Consider the following 18,923-nt stretch of genomic DNA (forward strand, 5'->3'; position numbering starts at 1 on the left):
CTGTGCGAAGGTGCTCAAATGCTGCCAATTGTAATTCATTGTGCTAGAGAAATGTGTGAGCATTCTGTAACGGCTTGTTTGTGGATTTCAAGTGGGGCGTGCGATAGTGAATGTTATATTAGTAATGAAGCCTGTTAAGTTGGTATACTCTGGCCGCACGGCTATACTGGTTAAATAAGAGTTGAAACTGCTGCTAATACAACAGTCACTCTGTTCTATGAAGAGTGATTTTGAAATGCGCTATGATTTTGTTGTTATCGAACCAGTGGTTCACTTATGTGTACTGAAAATTGTTGTACTGCCTTATGTGACTGCTTTGTCATACGAGCAACTTTTTTATTGATCATTTGGAGGGTAGTTGGATAGTGTTGTTAATAGTTGACGTCTTAGAGATTGGTTGTAATCAGCAGTTAGGGGGCAAGGAGTAGTTTGTGGTTATAATGACGAAGTTTCACCCCGACAAAATCGAAGGTGAACTCACTGGAAGTTACTAACCGTGCAGGACGTTCTTAAAGCTTATAGAATCATGTTGGTGTAACGTGCTTATGAGAACCGATGGAACGTGATGGCATGCAACTGATTGAAACTGTCTGTCGTAGAGCTTGTCGTAAAAATGGCTTTCCTGTAAGACGTAGCTGCAGATAGTGTGATAATGTGTTTTATAGGCACGGAAGAAAGAAACATTCAGAGGCTGAATTTGTCCAGTCGTTCCTAGACGTATGTATCACAATGTCATACATTTTTCAAGAGGGACATGGGATAGTTTGCTCTAAAGGAGTATTATTTTTGTATGCAGACCAGAAACCAAGCAAAAGAAAGTTATTTTAACCAGCTATTGGCCAAAAGCAGTGGTCATACCATAGTTGTAGTTCTCTTACGTCCGTTTTCCCATTCTTGCTGTGATCGTAGGGACCAGAGCACCCCCAACTTCTTGCAGCATAACAAATAACTTTCCAGTCAATTTACTATCCAGATTAACAGTCGACATAATTGTACACGAATGAGTTAAGGCACTGATGTTAGTTGATCTTGGTACAACTCTCTTCGTATCTCTAATTTCCTGGGTTTGTTTCATATGCATTTTCTCTTCAAATCCCGATTGGTCGGAGTTAAAAACAAATTCTTTACTGAATATGGAATACGTTTGTGTATCCCGTCTACAAATTTTCGGGCAGATTAAGCAGTTTTCTGTGAATCGTCACGTTGACGCATTGTTTGAAATTACGTTACCTTACATCTTCCAATTCTGTAGTGCTGTTTTAAGTTATACTGCCATCCACTGTTTCCATTGAAATCACTGTGATCTATAACGAATGCAATTTCATTTACCTTGACCTCCCTTGTATATTCGTAGTTTTTCTTATGCACTACAGGGTCATACTGCTGTGGACTAATTCGAAATCTGTTCATAATAGTTTCTTCACTATGCTGCGGATGATCTTCCATGTACGTAATTATGTTTAGTACCCTCCCCTTGCACAATGGTTGTTCCTTACTACGTTTCTCTGGAGACAGGATTTGTGGCTTCCTGTCCTCCAAGGATGATGAACTGGATGGCTCGACACTTGTTTCAATATCACTTTTACTTGTTAAGCACGTATCGTCATCATAGTAGCCCTCATGTACACTGTCCGCACAGTCGAGGGTATACAGTACCACACATTACATTGATTCATGTTGTAGAAACGCTAATATTTCATCTGCCACTTCTTTCTCACTCTACAACATTTATTGAGCTCCTTTCTTCGAAATGTTAACTTCCGAAACTGCTGTTGTAAATATAATACAATGTTTACTTTGTTTATCGTTGCCATTGCTCTGCTTTGTATCAACACCACTAGCACTATAGCACTGTTGTCGGTCGTTGACTAAGCATCTGTAACCTAATGCTGTGTTAACCATTGTATACCTCCATCCCGCCCCCTATGGTCATCAGAAGCCAATATTGTAGTTCCATGATAGACAATATGTGGTGCACCGACCGCCGTAAAGATCATTGGCATTTTGCGACTTCGCACTAAAGCGATTCCTTGTTAGTGTCTATCCCATATTAGTGAATATTTTCTAGGGTAAGTCGAATGGCGCCCAGGCACTCCGGATAAATTACGTAGAAGGATTGGACTGACGTTCGGATAAACATCATTCACCAATTACAAAACATTTATTACAAAAGGTTATGAACGGCAAACATCCAACTTTACAACAGCCAAAGTTTTTGAATTTACTCAACGGCTATTGCCACTCGATTAATTTAAAATGGACTGAATCGAGAAAAATTCCTTAACAGTTTAAGAACGAGCTCACAGTTTAAGAACAGGCTCATAAGGTGCTTAAATAAAACAAGAAATAACGGGTTTTATCCTAATTTTTAGTTTACACATTTAGGAAAAAAGTAAAAACTTTCAATGCCAACATGCGGCGCAATTATTCTGATAAAGAGAACCAGCTGGAGTTCTAGAGTGTTATACCACAATCCAAATCTGCAAACATGATCCTGACTAACATGAAAACAAAAGAATAATGGGTAATAAGGACAATACTTATAAATGAACCCCATTAACATATTGCTTCTACATCTAAAAGCCCCTTTAATTAAGAAAGCTTGACCAGTGTCTGGTAACAAACTCTTAAAAAAGTGTAACAAATTGATAAACGGTCAATCATTGCGCTCAAAAGTTTTAAAACTGGTCGGCACCACATAATAAAATTTAAGGAAATTTAACAACCTGGGTAACGATCGTCCACGAACCCGCAAAACATTAAACCAACTGAGTGAAACTCTTAAACCCACGTTAATTAAAACACCAAATAGGATAAAATATTTTTAGGAAAATAAAAATAAAACAAAAACATTATAATTATTGTGGCTGAAGCCCGTAACAAGCTTACATAACTTAATTCTCTGCGGCGTGATGTGATACACCCGATGCAGACTTGCAGCCGGTCCAAAAGAGAAATATGCGACCAGAAGGTTCGGTGTTCTCTGCGTGTGTCACGACAGCCGTTATACTGGAACAAAGTAAGAGAACACATAACTTGCAGCACCTCTACACCACTAGCCCCTTTCACAGTCTCCCGTATCAGGTGTTCAGTCAGGAAAGGATTCCCTTAGCAGCCAGCACCTCCACAAAGATCGACATTTCTGTGCACAGAGAGCCACCAACTATTTACACGATTTTAAATAATTTTACCCTGTCAGATTTACCGCTGAGCATAACAACCAACAGCACAATAACTAGAATCACATCTCAGGCATTGGAGCCCCTTGATTCTGCCCAGCACCGAGAACCCAGGTACTGGTACAGGAAAAAAACCGTCACCACAAATATCGTCTTCTCCTGACTTAGCCTGTCTAATGCGCTCAACCAGCTCCAAGCTCACTGGGACGTCGGACAACAAGGTAACCCATAGTCAATAGGCCAGAGTATCTATGAATCGTTGGCTCCAAAACATCAGACTCTCTGTACACTAGTTCATACAAAAATAGTACGCACTAGGGAAAAACGTCGGAGAACCGCTGTATCAACAGGCCTCATACCAAATATTTGCGTCCATCGTGACCAAATCTGGGCCCGACACAATTCATCACTCCCAGCCCAGCTGAGTCCGACCTGATGCCTTAAATCGAACTAACGCTGACAACAACCTCCCGTCCACTTGTGTCGACAGTGCAGTGGACTCTAGTTGGAAAGCGCCCTCTATGGCGAGAAATTGCAAGTTCCCTGGTGTGGAAGCGGCAGATTTGGTATAAGGAAGCCGCCACCTCTCAACCTCCCCAACTAAAACCATAAAGCCCTCCCTCTCCCATCAGGGGTCCGGCTACCGCCTCTCTTTGACTTGACTAACATGAACTCGCAATGATTTACCTGTGCACAAATCACAGACAAGAAGGTTCACAGGGCTCGGAACCCTCACGGTTTGATATGGCCCCAGGAAATGAGAACCTAACTTACTAACGTAAACCACTCTCCTTTCGAAGCAATGCTGTTTTTGTGCATGAACAGTGGTCCCCAACTTTAGTGTTGACCTCCTGTCGACCTTGATTGTAACGGCTGGCCAGTCTCTTATGTGCTCTTTGCCTAGCCATTCTCCAGTTCTGTTGTATAACTCCTGGAGTTACCAGCTCCTAGAGGAGATCTCTAATAGATAAAAGATTAGCAAGTGGAGAATTAACCAGCTAAACCAAAATATGAGAGCTCGGAGTGGCATTAAGAGACTCGTGATGCACTGCGCAGTACTGAACGCAGAGTTGAGCCAGGGTATCACAAGTTCCCACTTCCTCTGAAATTTGCTGTGAAATATAATGACAGCTACCTTTAAGTTACGGTTCATCCGCTCCTCAAGAGACAGCTGCGAATAGTAATATGTAGTAGTGGCACACTGAACGGTATTCTCAAAGCAGAGTCTCTTAAATACCTTTCAAATAAAGGCAGGCGCTTTTCACTAATGAGCGTTCTGTGTGGTCCAAAAATGGAAAATATCCCAGACAGATGATGAACAGATAAAGGAGCTGTCATACCTCTGCTCGGAAACAGCTAACAAGAACGGGAAAATGCATCCATGACCGGCGAGATATACCTATTCCAAGCGCGAGTACAAGGCAGCGGCCCCTATGTAACAAATAAAAATTTTGTCCTTAGGGTGCTCCTCCCTGGTTGAGTGCAAAAACCCCTTATGGGACTTAGGGCTAGGGCTAGGCATAGTGCTCTTACAGCTGTCACACTCTCCATCCCTCTCCGATTGTGTGTACACTCCTGGAAATTGAAATAAGAACACCGTGAATTCATTGTCCCAGGAAGGGGAAACTTTATTGACACATTCCTGGGGTCAGATACATCACATGATCACACTGACAGAACCACAGGCACATAGACACAGGCAACAGAGCATGCACAATGTCGGCACTAGTACAGTGTATATCCACCTTTCGCAGCAATGCAGGCTGCTATTCTCCCACGGAGACGATCGTAGAGATGCTGGATGTAGTCCTGTGGAACGGCTTGCCATGCCATTTCCACCTGGCGCCTCAGTTGAACCAGCGTTCGTGCTGGACGTGCAGACCGCGTGAGACGACGCTTCATCCAGTCCCAAACATGCTCAATGGGGGACAGATCCGGAGATCTTGCTGGCCAGGGTAGTTGACTTACACCTTCTAGAGCACGTTGGGTGGCACGGGATACATGCGGACGTGCATTGTCCTGTTGGAACAGCAAGTTCCCTTGCCGGTCTAGGAATGGTAGAACGATGGGTTCGATGACGGTTTGGATGTACCGTGCACTATTCAGTGTCCCCTCGACGATCACCAGTGGTGTACGGCCAGTGTAGGAGATCGCTCCCCACACCATGATGCCGGGTGTTGGCCCTGTGTGCCTCGGTCGTATGCAGTCCTGATTGTGGCGCTCACCTGCACGGCGCCAAACACGCATACGACCATCATTGGCACCAAGGCAGAAGCGACTCTCATCGCTGAAGACGACACGTCTCCATTCGTCCCTCCATTCACGCCTGTCGCGACACCACTGGAGGCGGGCTGCACGATGTTGGGGCGTGAGCGGAAGACGGCCTAATGGTGTGCGGGACCGTAGCCCAGCTTCATGGAGACGGTTGCGAATGGTCCTCGCCGATACCCCAGGAGCAACAGTGTCCCTAATTTGCTGGGAAGTGGCGGTGCGGTCCCCTACGGCACTGCGTAGGATCCTACGGTCTTGGCGTGCATCCGTGCGTCGCTGCGGTCCGGTCCCAGGTCGACGGGCACGTGCACCTTCCGCCAACCACTGGCGACAACATCGATGTACTGTGGAGACCTCACGCCCCACGTGTTGAGCAATTCGGCGGTACGTCCACCCGGCCTCCCGCATGCTCACTATACGGCCTCGCTCAAAGTCCGTCAACTGCACATACGGTTCACGTCCACGCTGTCGCGGCATGCTACCAGTGTTAAAGACTGCGATGGAGCTCCGTATGCCACGGCAAACTGGCTGACACTGACGGCGGCGGTGCACAAATGCTGCGCAGCTAGCGCCATTCGACGGCCAACACCGCGGTTCCTGGTGTGTCCGCTGTGCCGTGCGTGTGATCATTGCTTGTACAGCCCTCTCGCAGTGTCCGGAGCAAGTATGGTGGGTCTGACACACCGGTGTCAATGTGTTCTTTTTTCCATTTCCAGGAGTGTATAAAGAGTAGGCCAAGTAACGTGTTGCTTGATCTTAACAGTAGTTTTATAAATCCCCAAGTGCACACCTACCAAAGTGTTGTGGAAATAAAGAAATATGGGCACTACCATTTCCTTGTACAAACAGATCTTGGGATTGCGCTCGCCACATCGACTTTAGCAAAGCAGTCCCCTATGCAGATTATACTGGGACTCCTGATCTCGCAATGATCTCTGTTTAATTTGTCAGTTGCTGAATCCTCTTCCTGTTTGCTCTTTAAATTCGTAAAGAGCTCCGGGACCTCAGTCAACACCCCTGTTACTCAGCCATGAGAGGAAACGGCCTGCTCATCGCAATCCGGTCCTTCGCCTTCGAACTCCGATTTAGGGCATCCGCCACCGGCTTATCAGGACCCCTAATTTGCCTGCCATTAAAGCAAAAGGCGGAAATGCGGATCGCCGACCAAGGAATTTGTCTAGTTTCTCTGGGAACCGCTAGAACCCAGCTGAGGGCCTGGTTATAGGTTTCTAAATGAAACTCTCTATGCTCTAGGGAAGACTTGCATTTTTCGAGAGCAAAGAGAACCGCCAAGGCTTCCCCTTCGTAAGCAGAATATTTCATCTCAGCAGACGACGATTTTCTCGACGCGTAGGCTATTGGACGTTTCTCACCATTCTGATCCTGCAAGACGACTGCCGCTACGTCACTGTTAGACGCATTCACTTGGATGAGCTCAAAATTGGGAATAGCCAAACCGGATGGACTGCTAACGGAAGCCTTAATGGCTTTAAAGGATGTCTGATGACTTTCATACCAGCTAAAAGGACACCCTTCTTTCGTATATCATTAAGAAGACCTTTTCCTCTCGCTTGAGACATTGGTCTGGGCGTGAGATTCACGATAAGTGGAAATTAGAGGCAGCTAAGTAAGGAGCCAGTGACGAAGAACATCCTGTGTCATCCTTGCACAATCCGAGCTTGTGCTCCGTCCCTAATGACTTCGTTGTTGACGGGACATTAACTAATCTTCCTTTACGAAATATGGACGCTGATTCAGAGGTTGGACTGTGTGCCACAGTGGTACAAAGAGACGAACCGTTGGTGTAACCATGTTGGAAAGGTATTTGTGCAGAGATCGAACTAACATACGGTTACTGAAGAGAGACTACAGGGGTAACAGTCTGTACTATTCAATGAACTGCCCTTTAACATTGTGCAACATGATATTGCTTTGTCGATACTTAGAACGGCTGGGAACGAAGGTAAACTAATGGGTAAAATATTGTGAAGATAAATAGACCACATTCTCATCTTTGGGTGGAGACTACTCTGTAGGACATTGTCATTAGCGAAAGCGAATTTTGCATTGTGCGTGTTGGAGGGTGGAATCATAGATCCGTTAATTGTGCAGGTTAATTAGAGAATTTGAAAAGAAAATAGATAGGATAAAGTGCTGCGGCAGGAAGAAAACGATTTCTGGTCAGGTTAGTACAGGCTGACTATTGTTGTCGTGGCCTTCAGTCCCAAGGCCGGTTCAATACAGCTTTACGGGAGCTACAAGACAATATCAAGCAAGGGAAATGAAGGATTAGGTCTAATAGTGAACAGGAAAATAAGAATGCAAATAAACTACCAGGAACATCATATTGTATGCCTCATCATAGCCAAGACAGACACAGTGTTACCACAAATCACGTTGGACGAGCATACATGTGTTATGTTTATCATATAGATAACAACATACTAGTAACTGGAGACCTATACCGTGTACGTCGAGAACCTACAGAATGACCTACATCACATACACATCTGGTAGCTTCGCAGATGAGTAACAAATTGAAGCAATGTGTAATGAGAGGAAGGAAATTATTTCGTACATTGTAACAGGTGCACATTCCACTGGACATAAGACAATCCAAGTGGCACTAACGTGGCGGATTATCCGCAGATTTCGCCAGGTACTTTTAGACTACTCCAACAGAACGTTTGAAGATCATTGGATCGCTCATTGGGGTAACACAAAATAGGCTGCACGATCGCCAGGCTCAAAATCTCTTGAAAACTAAACAAGAGATCTACAAGGAACCATCGATGACTCCCAAAGACATGAGATTCCATATAACAGGGATCTGTGCTGCGATAAGTCCAGGTAAAAGAACACGTGCAGTGTTGCCCGTCCAGAAGCGTTGTATGAAATGTATTAATCTTCAAGGTCAAACTTTTGAGCATCTGGTGTGGCAGTCATACTGTACTGGTTAGCAAAACTGAAGAACGAAAGTAACTTTCATATGACCTCAACCCATGAAACTTGGACCATACACATAAAGAACTGCTACAGTATGGTGCAAAACGTAAATGCCAGAGGTACGTAGTGAGATGAATAGAAATAATACGTTTATTCAAAGACAAAAGTATACTGAAGTCATGGTCCCCTGGACATTACAAAATGCGGGACATGTTTTTTTTAATAAGGTATGTGGTTACCACCAACGGCAGTGCATGATCTTCAACGTTGCCCCACGCTGACCACAAAGGTGTGTCAGGGTGTCCTATTCCTCCACCAGCGCGGTTGAAAATTGCTGGATAGCCGTTGGTACTTGTGAACGTGCTACAATACGTCTCACCAAAGCAATGCACCCATGCTCCATGGGACTTAACTCAGGGGAACGCACAGGTCAGACCGTTCCCCGAAAATCCTGCCTTTGCAAGAGCTCCTCCATCTGCACTGTTCGATAGGATCGTCCGTTGTCATCCATAAAAATGAAGTCATGGCCGGAGGCAATCGTGAAATGACGCACCTGGGAAATGAGTTCAGTGTCACAATAACAATGACCGACGAGTGCACCGTATTCGAAGATCTGGAGGTCAATGCCCACGCAACATTATACCTCCCCACACCTCTAAGTCCTGGACCACAAAATGGGTATGTTCGACATTGGTCCTGGGTGCATTAAGCCGGCCGGTGTGGCCGTGCGGTTCTAGGCGCTTCAGTCTGGAACCACGTGCCCGCTACGGTGGCAGGTTCGAACCCTGCCTCGGGCATGGATGTCTGTGATGTCCTTAGGTTAGTTGGGTTTAAGTAGTTCTAAGTTCTAGGGGACTGATGACCACAGATGTTAAGCCCCATAGTGCTCAGAGCCATTTGAACCATTTTTGAACCTGGGTGCATTAAATGTTTCTACCTCTCGACATATGATGATGCGTACAGCATTGTCGAGCATGATCCTTTTGCTGGTCCAGCTGTTATGGTGTGAAGGACATAATGTTCCATGGGCGTAGTGTCCATTAAATATTTGAACACGGTGCACTCACCGGTCAGCGTTGTCGTGACGCTGTACTCCTTGCCCACGTGTGCCTTTTCAGGGGTGCATGCTGTTATGCCGGAGCCAAGGTAGCCCCTGAGGGCCAGCGTCACTTGTGTTGCGACTGACAATTCGCAATTTTTCACAAACACAACTTTTATTGGTGTACGTTCGCAATGTTGCTGACTGAACAACAAACGAAAGGTAACAATAATGATGCCAGTAAAAGTCTCCTAAATGAGACAAACAAATGTACACTTCTAATTTTCCACAAAGGTTCGTGGTAAAACACACACACACACACACACACACACACACACACATACACATACACACACACACACACACACACACACACATACATACATACTAGTAAGAGTCCAATTCAGAGACGAAGACGTAATCATCAGCGGTCGTAGTACACGAGGTCGGCATCTGGAGTGGACTGAATGTTGGGGCTGGTTCTAGCCCCTAAATAGCTCTCTCTAGCCAGTCAGGTTTTGGCGTAATGATACTTCCTGCAGGCCCTGGCTTGAGCTCTCCCTGCAGGAAGTAGTTCTCGGACTGTCTGTTCCCATTATCTTGTATGTAAATAGCCAGTGCTTATCATGGGGCTTTTGGCACGCCTTGGACATAGACAGCCTCGTCCTCTGTGGTGTAATATGGGTTGCCGGCTCTCAGGGGCTACCTTGGCTCCGGCATAACACATTCGACGCTGACTTCTTTTTTATGGTTGCAATGGGCAACAACATGGAACAGCATAAGTGGAGGAGATCTTGCAACGAGAAGATATTTGGTAAATGGTCTGACGTACACGTTAGCCCGACTTAAATCCCATCGAGCTCGTTTGGGACGCTTTGAGGAGACGTACCGCAGCACGTCCACATGCGCCAACCACCAGTCCAGCAGTTATCAGCCGCGCTGATGGAGGAATGGGACGCCCTGACACAAGAATTCCTCATCATCTTTGTGGTCAGCACGAGAACACGTTGTAGAGCATGCATTATCGTCTGTGGCGATCACTAACTGTTAAGAACCACGTCCCACATTTAGTAATGTCCAGGGACCACAATGAATCTCATTCTAATTATTGGCTTTGAATAAAAGTATCACTTCTGTTCGTGTCATTGTGTATTTCTTTCATTTACGTTCTATATTATACTTCAGCAGTTCTTTGTACCATATGTGCTACAAGTTTCATGGAGAAATGTTAATTGGCAGTGACAAATTACGCGAAAGTTGCTCTCGTCCTTAAATTTTGCACTGTGTTCTATGATTGCTACATTTAGTGTGGTATGGTAGAAGTTTGTGGTGTCTCTTCTTCTGAAGTTGGTGCAGTGGTTTGTCTTGCTGTTATCTTGGACTACTCCACACATGTTATGTCCTGGAAGTCGTGTTAGAAAGCTCTTTCCAATGTCACAAAACCAGTATACAGTCCCATTAAGAAGGAAATTGCTATTTCCATTGTCACGCTTTGGACAGTTACGAGCAAACCGCAGAGGGCGCCAGTAGCCAAACCTTCTCCACAGTGGCCCCAAAAACAGTTCCGACCTGTTGCTGAATAGATGCTGCACATAACAGCACTCTCGTTATGTTTCCACCGCAAGACTTACGAATAGTCTGCTCCATTCGCCGGCAGTCACGTCTGCCATCACGGATGGCGATACTTCTGCCGTTGCGTATTAAAGCAGCCGAACACCTTCACTCGCCCAGCTACCGTACCGTTATTTACGGTTGCCACTGTTGGGGACCAGCAGCTATCAACGAATGACTATAGGGCAGTTAATGCAGCCGAGTGTCGAAGTGGATTTCATTATTTGAGCCTGAGCTATAAACTGTGTAACACCAGTCTGCTTATTACACGGTCCAATCCGTTAGTGTGGCCATTGACTAAATTTGACGTCAACGTGCAACAACCACTCACAGACGACAGGTGGCAGCACTAGCAGTGGAGGTTACATAAAACCTGTCGCGAGGAGGCGGAAAGACAGTGCAGTCGTCGTAATGTTAGACGGAGTGACCACAGACGACATGGGCGAACAACGGCTATGTATATCTGTACGGGCGAATCGACGTGCAACTGTTGAGCGACTGACCGTCGAGATGACCAAAGGGTCTATCAACAGTGTCTTCTCAACGACCGTTCAGTGAACGTTGCTGCGTGTTTTCCGCACCAGGTCCTGGTTCATGCTTCAACGCTGACTGCTGTTCATGGACGACGAAGGCTGTATTTTGCATGCCAGTACCGCAACTGGACATCCACTGAGTGGCTGCAGGTGGTCTTTTCAGATCAATCACGTTTTACACTCCATGGCACAAATGGTAAACACGTGACAACGATCAATGGAAGGGTCCAGGCCGGAGGTGAGGGTGTTACGGTCTGGCGGATGTTTCCGTGGCATTCCCTAGGTGATCCTGTCGTTCTGGAAGGCTCATGAATGAACACAAGTATGCTTGTTTCCTTGGGGGTCATGTCAAACCCGTTATGAAGCCTGTTTTTTCTTCGCACGATGGCATCTCCCCAAGCCACTCAACGATAGTTTGTAAGGGGCGCTAGAATTGAGGGTATAGAATGTTTTAGAATGTTTTCAATATTTTTGAAGACGAAAGGCGAGCTGTAAGCATCCATTAAATGTTCCAGTTCCGATCCTGTTAAGAACATGCGTAATTCTGACTCTCAAATTATTTTCTTGAATGAAAAACGCCTGACTGCACTATATATCAGTCTGTGGGTTCAAAACGGCTCTGAGCACTATGGGACTTAACATCTGAGGTCGTCAGTCCCCTAGAACGTAGAACTACTTAACCCTAACTAACCTAAGGCAAACACACACATCCATCAGTCTGTGGGACCACCGTGATAGGGCTGCTCGCGCTGTGCATCTTCATCAGACAAACGCAGCGCAGGCGGTCAAGGCGCTGGAGCTAAGGGCTCCACACCCCTGCCAGTGCCTTCCAGAACCTCACTGACACTCTTCTTGCTCGTCTCTGAGTGGTACATGCTGCAAAAGCTGGTTATTCAGGCCGTTGACAGCTCATAACATTAATGTGATTGGACAGCGTACATTAGTTAGACCAGAACTGAAGCCTTTTTTCTACAATGCCGCGCCTGTTTATCACACTTAAGACGCTGTGAATACTTTTAATAAATAGTTGTTTATTACCAACTTTATTTATGTTTCAGTTCGCTGTCGCTCAAGCACGCCACCTGAATAGAGCACTTACTTTTCTGCGATAGGGGGTTCGGTTCACGCTACTTTTTATGGTGGCTGCCATACTTATTTGGTAAATACAAAAAAAAGTAGTCGATTTTATAACTGGCTGGCTGGTTTTTTGGCTGGCTGGCTGGCTGGTTTTTGGCGAAGAAACCAAACAGCGAGGTCATCGGTCTCATTGGATTAGGGAAGGAAGTCGGCCGTGCCCTTTCAGAGGAACCATCCCGGCATTTGCCTGGAGCAATTTAGGGAAATCACGGAAAACCTAAATCAGGATGGCCGGACGCGGGATTGAACCGTCGTCCTCCCGAATGCGAGTCCAGTGTGCTAACCACTGCGCCACCTCGCTCGGTTTTTATAACTCTTCAGCTGCAAACGTCAAAAATTACTTGCGTTTGTGAGAAAATTCGAACACGTTATCTACTATACCTTTGCGAGAACAGCACTTGGATATCTTTACACATTATACAAGTAGTTTAGATGGCCTGTCTTAACGCCTCACTCAGAACCACCATTTAAAAAAATGAAATGGGGCTGATATGATAAAAGCGTGATTTGTTGCTATCAAGAAACGTGCAAAGAATGGCATTAGTTCTGATATAAAACGCAGTAGAACTGGCTTCCACGGTACATTCTCTTCTTTTACGGAGAGACGCTAGAGTTCCCTGGCAACAACATCTGCAAAGTTTTCCTCAGAAGGCCTCAACTTCAGGACAGCAATTTCTCTCTGGTCCCTCGCCTCCAAGAGCACCTTATCTCCGTTACGTCCTTCATAAGCACGGCGTAGTCCTGCAGCTTGATGCTCCTTCATCGCACAAAAGGAAAGGAAAGTAGACGGGAAGGGGAGGGGGAGGGGAGGGGGCAATGGAGTTAGTGCAATTTTGCTTCGGCGCTAGTGCAAGATTGTCTGAGTTCCTGTAAATACCAGATTCATTTGACGAAATTCTGTTGATAGATTTGACGAAAATATTCATACTGTCGTAATGTGTTTTCTTCCGATGTCAGACATCACCTGCGTGCTTATGTTCTTTACTTTCCTATGTTGTTATGAATCTAACTAAAAACCTCGTCGAAAAACTTACTAATATTTCCTCAGCAAGTACACTGGAGGTAGCACCTAACCGTAAATGCTTCATGATCGTGTTCATAACATCAGCCCAGTATACTACATGAATTTAAACAATTATGATACTGAAACCTCACAAACACTATCACCACTTATTATGTGACATAGGATTGATTACAATGATACTTTCCCTGAACAAGAATGATTCATAGCTCATGCAAAATCTTGAACATTTCGTTCGATTCTCTTTTCCTCCGTCAAATTAATAAGTCGAATGGTTCCACTGGTTACAGTAAACATTAACCATTTACTATTCTTATAACGGTGACTTCATCTGCACGTTCGTCTGTGTGCTGTTGGCAACATGCTTACAGCGTTGCACGTTTATTCTAAATTACAGAGAACTCGAGTCCAGTTCATTACGGGCTAAGGAAGTATTTCACCACGAAATTCTATAATTATACAATGGACAATTAGAAAGCAATGATTTTAAATGAAAACAGTTTCTTACTAAAACACTTTTTATTTAACAATGTTGTATTATTTCATACCACAACATTTCGTACAAATTGTCTCTAATTACTTTCACTCTACCAAAATCTTTTATAGCTTTCTAGAGCAGCAGTTTTTTCTGTCATAGTCTCTTGATTCGTTATAAACTTCTCAACCAATCTTTTTGTATATTTTGTTTCCAAAAGGAACAAGTTGTAAGGTAGCAAATACGGACGATATGAAAGAAGGTAACGGGGTAGCACGATGTTAAAGGTAATAAAACATTATTGTTTTGCAACATGCACTTGGATATCTTTACACATTATACAAGTAGTTTGAATGGCCTGTCTTAACGCCTCACTCTGAACTGATTTGGCTGGGGATATGGCGATAACCTATTGGCTCAGTCCTCAGGTGAGTGGAATACGGACGCCAGGCTGCCAAGACTTCACTTTCGGCTGTGACATGGTAGATGATGGTAATGTACTAGTTGCTGCACAATATTGGCTGTTCCATGGAAGTGCAGTAAGATTTATGTATGTGTAATTAGGCTTTTCCACATAATGAACCTGTGGCAAACCACTTATTCCATAGTAAATGAAACGAAATGTGCGTGTGGCTAGGCCTCCATTTTGGTAGACCAGTCGCCTGGTGCAAGTCTTTTTAGTCGACGCCACTTCGACGACTTGGGTGTCGATGAGGATGACGTAATGATAAAGAAAACACAACGCCCAGTCCCCGAGAGGAGAAAATCACTGACGCTGCCGGGAATCGAACCTGGGCCCCTCGCATGGCATTCCGCCGCAGTGACCACTGGGCTACAGAGGCGGACATTCCATAGTTAATTAGTCTATGTTACATTCCAGTGTTACCAGTTGACTTGCTACAGGGCCTAAAGTAATTCGCACTCTCCGGCAGGTTGTGGAGCAGTGTGCAAGAGAAGTGAAACAGCTGGTACTGAGAATACAGGGCTTACTCCCCCAAAATATGACGACCATTAAGCTTGCAGTGTACCAGTGGTTTATCGGCAATAATCGAGCTGAACGATAATGGATGTCACCTGCCTCGGGCATGGATGTGTGTGATGTCCTTAGGTTAGTTAGATTTAAGTTGTTCTAGGTCTAGGGGACTGATGACCTCAGATGTTAAGTCCCATAGTGCTTAGAGCAATTTTTTTAGTAATGGATGTCATCACCTGTTTATGAGCATTACTTTACTGAGCTTGTAAACGCTGCGCTTTGTGCACACACGATACTCTTTAAAGCCTGTACTATGGTAAGTTGACGGGCTTCACCTTGTGAGAAAGGATTTTTGTATAGATATTGACCGCGTGTACCTGAATGGAGGCAAATCAGACTTACATCCACTCTGTAATAACAATGATACGTCAAGCAAGTCCGAAATGCAACTACACGTCAGGACGGACAAGAAACAACACAGAAGATGATACCAATTTGTTAACAATACGGTCGCCAGCCTAATTAGGCATTAACTGAGTTTCTTCCCTGTACAAGTTGATGTACGTTCGTGCAAAACAACACGTAGTAACACTGCATAATATGGTAAATTTTAGAACCAGAAAATCTACTGAACTGATTATTACACTTTCTGTACTAATATGGATAAACCATAAATACATAACATTACACTATAATGTTTACTACAAAACTTCGTACTATCTATTGATCTGATTAAAATTGGGCATAGGTTACCCTAGAAATAGCACTTTCGAAACACACACACAATGTCAATTTTGATAAAGATAAGACACTGATAAATTTTGGTTTCGACTTTGCTGGTCAAATCAGTTTAGAACACTTCAGAATTCAAATGAATAAAAAGGGGGGGGGGACCCTGAAACTGTTATGATCACTGTATTAAAACAATTAATTACTGAAATCATTATCCCCTCAAGATTTCCAATATATGATTTACTACTCTTTTTGTCTTATTTCCTGCTCATTTAAATACCACTATATCAGCCTCAAAATAATTAAACTTCATTTCTAAATCGATATCAAAATTATCTTCCAACTTTGTCAGACCTTTGTTATTCGTCTATTAGTTCATTAACAAAAAAAGTTCTTTAAACATTATTCTAACATAGCTAGGTCTGCAGGTAATTATGATTAACCCAAATTTTAATTTTTAATCTCGGGACACTCGGATTGCACAACATTTGGAAAGGACCCGGTCTAGGTTAGTTGTGAGTATAATTAAATGATAGGACAGTTCTGGTAAAATTTAAGTTGTTATTGAACAGTATGGAACAAAAGTAACACTGGTCCACACGAATACAGTACTAAAAGTTTCAACCTGTTTGTATCGATGTGGCGGTTGGCGAGCGGCGAGATGGCGAGGCACAGAGCACACATACAACCACAGCAATGGCTCTTGATGTATCGGCACTTTACTTCTTCATAGCGTCGCAATACTTTTCCATTTAGTGCCTATGGAATTTTGCCATGCTGTATAGGCGTCTGAACGGCATATCCGAGGCTTAATGAAACCACGTCTTCCAGGAGAGCCTCCTCGATCCAAAACGTGTTGCTCAGACCAATGCCCAACTCCGACTACTACTGCTGAGCCCGTTATGCCGTGCAGTTCCCGCGTGCATTTTCCCGCGCTCGCCTGCCATCCACCTTTTACCGCTCCCTTACAGACAGGGTATTCACCCGAGGTTTTGCATTCTACATATCCTAATACATTGCCTACGTGTGGACCAGATGCACAATTATAATTTTAACACCTTACAATTGCTTCAACGTTTCTTCCATTTCAATTCTGTTATAATATTGCTTGAAATTTGACATAAACATTAATATTCACATCGAAAATTGTTTACAGTTTCTTTAACATAATGGCATGAAACAAAAAAGAAATGAAATCAGAACATGGATTACACTAATTTATCGAAAATCAGAAGAAAAAATTATTATATATACAATAGTACAGCGTTGTTGTTGTTACAAGCTGTTCTAGCTGGTCTCCGGGTATCAATATTAGAAAACCTTGTCCTGAGTGCACTGCGGGGCTTGTGATTGGTGGTCGAGGAGAAGTGTAGCACAGTTGGTTGGTGCGCGCTATCGGTATGGAGTCGGCGTGTAAACGACTAAGGGAACACATGGTCTGCTGGAGTGCGTTGGGTAGCAGCCAGCTTGTGTATTCGAGTTGTGGCCGTGGTCATAAGGGAAGAGGCCAGCCCAGAGTAGTGTCGGCCGAATACAGGCTATTTCTTCTTCTGCCACTCATAAGTGGCGTGTATGCAGTACGGCACTCGTATGGATGCTGTAGCATAAAAGGCATTTAGTGCAGGCGGTGTATGGATGGTGTGGCATAAACGAATTGGGCCGTGGTCATAACGGATGAGGCCAGCCCAGAGTTGTGTCGGCCGAATACAGGCTATTTCTTCTTCTGCCACTGATCAGTGGCCTGTATGTAGTACGGCGCTCGTATGGATGCTGTAGCATAAAAGGCATTGAATGCAGGCTGTGTATGGATGCTGTGGCATAAACGGCATTGAATGTAGGATCTCTGCCCGTCATTATTTCAGTGAGTGGCCGGGTTTCTAAAGTGAAACTTCTTTTCTTGTTTGCTCATTTGTTTGAAGTTAGTATTTAGTGTGGTTTGTTACTATTGCGCTCGTAATAATGACGTTGTCTATTAGATGGTTCCAGATACGTGGAAGCGTGCTGCCCCCATAACCCAGAGGTCAATAGATTGAAACAACGCTCTCCTACAATTGAAACAGCAGGGAGCATGGGAGTGGGGTAGTGGATGGTGCTGGTGGTTCTATTGGACATATTTCAATTCATCATTCTTTAATAAAGGACGAAATCAAAACATTAAATGTAATTATAAGAGCAATTTCATCTTGGCCGATCACAACAGTTTGATCTCAAGGCACATTTCATCAATTTAGTCATAAGACAAGAAATGTTAACAACACAGCTTCAAGTCGGATGTACTTAATGGCATCTAATCATATGGATTTCGCCCCCCCCCCCCCCCCCGGCCCCCCATGATCCATGGACCTTGCCGTTGGTGGGGAGGCTTGCGTGCCTCATCGATACAGATAGCCGTATCGTAGGTGCAACCACAACGGAGGGGTATCTGTTGAGAGGCCAGACAAACGTGTGGTTCCTGAAGAGGGGGGGAGCAGCCTTTTCAGTAGTTGCAGGGGCAACAGTCTGGATGATTGACTTATCTGGTCTTGCAACACTAACCAAAACGGCCTTGCTGTGGTGGTACTGCGAACGGCTGAAAGCAAGGGGAAACTACAGCCGTAATTTTTCCCGAGGGCATGCAGCTTTACTGTATGGTTAAATGATGATGGCGTCCTCTTGGGTAAAATATTCTGGAGCTAAAATAGTCCCCCATACGGATCTCCGGGCGGGGACTACTCAAGAGGACGTCGTTATCAGGAGCGTGGAATGTCAGATCCCTTAATTGGGCAGGTAGGTTAGAAAATTTAAAAAGGGAAATGGATAGGTTAAAGTTAGATATAGTGGGAATTAGTGAAGTTCAGTGGCAGGAGGAACAAGATTTCTGGCCAGGTGAATACAGGGTTATAAATACAAAATCAAATAGGGATAATGCAGGAGTAGGTTCAATAATGAATAAAAAAAAATAGGAGTGCGGGTAAGCTACTACAAACAGCATAGTGAACGTATTATTGTGGGTAAGATAGACACGAA

The sequence above is a fragment of the Schistocerca serialis genome, chromosome 5 (assembly GCF_023864345.2).
Source record: "Schistocerca serialis cubense isolate TAMUIC-IGC-003099 chromosome 5, iqSchSeri2.2, whole genome shotgun sequence".
NCBI lineage: Eukaryota > Metazoa > Arthropoda > Insecta > Orthoptera > Acrididae > Schistocerca > Schistocerca serialis.